Below are 3,422 nucleotides of genomic sequence, written 5' to 3' on the forward strand. Positions count from 1 at the left end.
ATGTTTTATATCATAATGTGGGTTGGACTTCGCTGTCCGTGAGACGAGAACAACATGCTCTCGTGTTTGTCTATAAAGCACTTCTGAATAAGCTACCTTCTTATTTATCATCACTCATCAACATTAGAATTATAATTCCTAAAACCAGATCTCAAGCATGGATTACACTTGAGGCCCATGCGATTTCCACAGAGTTGGGCTTTAGGAGCTGCCTTTTCCTGTTACGCTCCTTGCCTATGGAATAGCCTGCAGACTAAACTTAAACTTGAGACTCTTGTCCTCTTGCTCATTTTAAATATTATTTGGAGCATTTTTATTTTTATTGCTTGTAACTGTTCGGGTAATGCAAGTTCTTGTGCTGTTAGTAGAATAACCTATGTGTAAATGTAATATGTTGTTGTATTTTAAATGTTTTGTATTATCTGTGATCGTTTTGTTTGTCTTGTTTAGTTTTTTAATCATTGTACCTAAACTGTATGTGAAACATGTACATGCAGGGCCCAGCTGTAAAAGAGACCTTGGTCTCAGTCTGTGTTCCTTGTTTGAATAAAGGGTATACCCAACTCCAATGGCTCTGACTGGATGCCGTCGACTCTAACAGCCTGACTTCTATCATTTAGATAGTCATGAAACAACAACAGGCATCCAATCCCAGTCCTATTGACGACAGCTTACCCAAAAGTATCGCATGGTCTACAGTGTCAAAAGCTTTAGATAAATCTATGAACAAGGCGGCACAGTACTTTCTATTATCTAGGGCATTAGTAATATAATTTACAACACGTACAGTGGCCGTAATARTACTGTGTTTAGGTCTAAAGCCAGATTGATTACTAGAAGAGTAATGTTAACAGTTAAAAAAGATTGTAGTTGCCTATTCACCAGTGACTCTAGAATTTTWGCCAAACAGGAGAGCTTAGAGATGGGCCGATAATTATCCAATTCACTACCATCACCTCCCTTGAGCAGTGGTAAAACAAAAGCTGTTTTCCAAGATTTAGGAATCTTTCCTACGACAAATGTTTGATAAAAAATATGTGTCACTACACCAGCAATAATAGGTGCCGCACACTTGAGTAAATATGGATCCAGATTGTCAGTGCCTAATGATTTCTTAGAATCTACAGCAGATAGTGCAGATAAGACCTCATCTTCTGTGACTTTCTGAAAATTAAAARYCGGCTTACTGTTTTCCACATCAGCTAAAGGCCGAGGGGTTGAAACAATAGACCGGTCAGGATCATGTTGGCCWTTTTTTCTTTCWAAARGAAAACCAGCAGAAATAAAATGCTTATTAAAAACATCACAAATTTCAGTTAGGTCACTGATGATCCCAGATTCCGATGTAATTTGCTTCGGCAGGGAAGTCAAGGAGTTTCTTCATTGAAGTGAGTTGACAGTTTTCCAGAATTTAGCGGGATCACCAGCAGACTGTCATAGCATCAAGAAAATACCTAGATTTTGCCTTTTTTATTCCTCCGGTCCATTTATTTCTCAATTACCTAAAAAGCAGCCAATCAGCTGTTTCACCAGTTTTCCTCGCCAAGGCCCATGCTTGATTCTTTAGCAGAAAAGGGATTTTCAAATCACAGGAGAACCAAGGATTAGTTCGATTTTTTACCCTAAATCGCTTTAACGGGGCGTGTTTATCAGCCATGAAGGTAAAAATTKATGAAAAGAAAGAGAACGCTAAAACTGGGTCAATTATGCAGTTTACGGATAAAAGCTCTGAATAATAAAGGTCATGGATAAAGGCTTGCTCTGAGAAGTGTTTATAACTTCTCTTTAGAATTATACGTGGGTCAGGGTTTTTTTGCCTAGTTGTAACGGTTTTCGGTTGTAACGGTGCAGCGCGGCTAGTGTTAAACATGTTTAATAAAGAACAAGTGAAACACTACAAACAACAATACAAAAKAACAAATGTGCAAAAACCGAGACAGACCTATCTGGTGCARACAATCACAGAGACAGGAAACAAACACCCACAAAATCCCAACACAAAACAAGCCTCCTATATATGATTCTCAATCAGGGACAACGACTACCATCTGCCTCTGATTGAGAACCATATTAGGCTGGACATAGAAACAGATTAACTAGACACACAACATAGAATTCCCACCCAGCTCAYGTCCTGACCAACACTAAACAAGCAAAACACATAATAACTCTGGTCAGGACGTTACACTAGTATCTCTGATATATGCAATAGGGCACTGGTCACTGATGTCATTAGCAAATAACCCACTTGCTATATATTTGTGAGGTGTATTTGTTAAGATAAGGTCTGTTAATGTAGATTTTGGGGGGTATTTTGGATTAGGACGGGTAGGTATAGTTGTTAGTTGAGTAAGATTTAGTTCGTTACAAATATCTTTTAATTTAAACGATGCTGGCATCAGCCAGTCCAGATTGAGATCTCCGATAATCAATAATTCAGAGTTTACATAATTAGACATTAACTCAAACAACTTGCTTAGTGCAGATACCCGGAGCTGAGGGTGGGCGATAAACTCCCGCTAGCGTTAATAGTGCATTATGACCAAGGACCACATTTAGAACTAAGCATTCATACTGTTTCGGAACAGAAGTTGAAATGGACACAGTGACATCTAGGTTGCATTTAACATATATGGCAATACCTCCTTACCACCACACTAGGACCTGTATGCTCTATCGGCTGGCCTCGCTACATGTTCGTTGTCAGACCCACTGGTCAGGTCATCTACAGGCTATGCTAGGTAAAGCGCCGCCTTACTCTCAGTTCACTGGTCACGATGGCAACACCCACCGTAGCACGCGCTCCAGCAGGTGTATTCACTGATCATCCCTAAAGCAAACTAATTTGGCCGCCTTTCCTTCAGTTCTCTGCTGCCTGCGACTGGAACGAATTGCAAAAATCTTGAAGTTGGAGACTTTATCTCCCTCAAGCAACTTTAAACATCTGCTATCTGAGCAGCTAACCGGTCGTGCAGCTGTAATAGTCCATCGTATTAGCACCCCAATTTAACTACCTCATCCCCATACTGTTTTTATTTATTTATTTTCTGCCTTTATGCAACCAGTATCTCTTAGTGCACATTGATCATGATGATTTGATCACCCCAGTGTGTAATTACTGAATATAATTGGTAATTATTGCGTCGTTATGGCCTATTTATGCCTACCTCTGCATGCCGTTTTGCACACATTGTATATATAGATTCTCTTTTTTTTTCTTTTTTTCCCTACTATGTTATTGAGCTTCTTATGTTTTACTCCATGGTGAACTCTGTTGTTGTCTGATTCACCATGCTAATGCTTTATCTTGGCCAGTCGCAGTTGCAAATGAAACTTTTCTATACTAGCTATCCTGGTTAATAAAGGTGAAATAATAAAATAAATAATCAAAAAGCAAAGTAACTGAACTAAATGCCTATCGC

This window comes from Salvelinus sp. IW2-2015, unplaced genomic scaffold (genome assembly GCF_002910315.2).
Source record: "Salvelinus sp. IW2-2015 unplaced genomic scaffold, ASM291031v2 Un_scaffold2186, whole genome shotgun sequence".
Classification (NCBI taxonomy): domain Eukaryota; kingdom Metazoa; phylum Chordata; class Actinopteri; order Salmoniformes; family Salmonidae; genus Salvelinus; species Salvelinus sp. IW2-2015.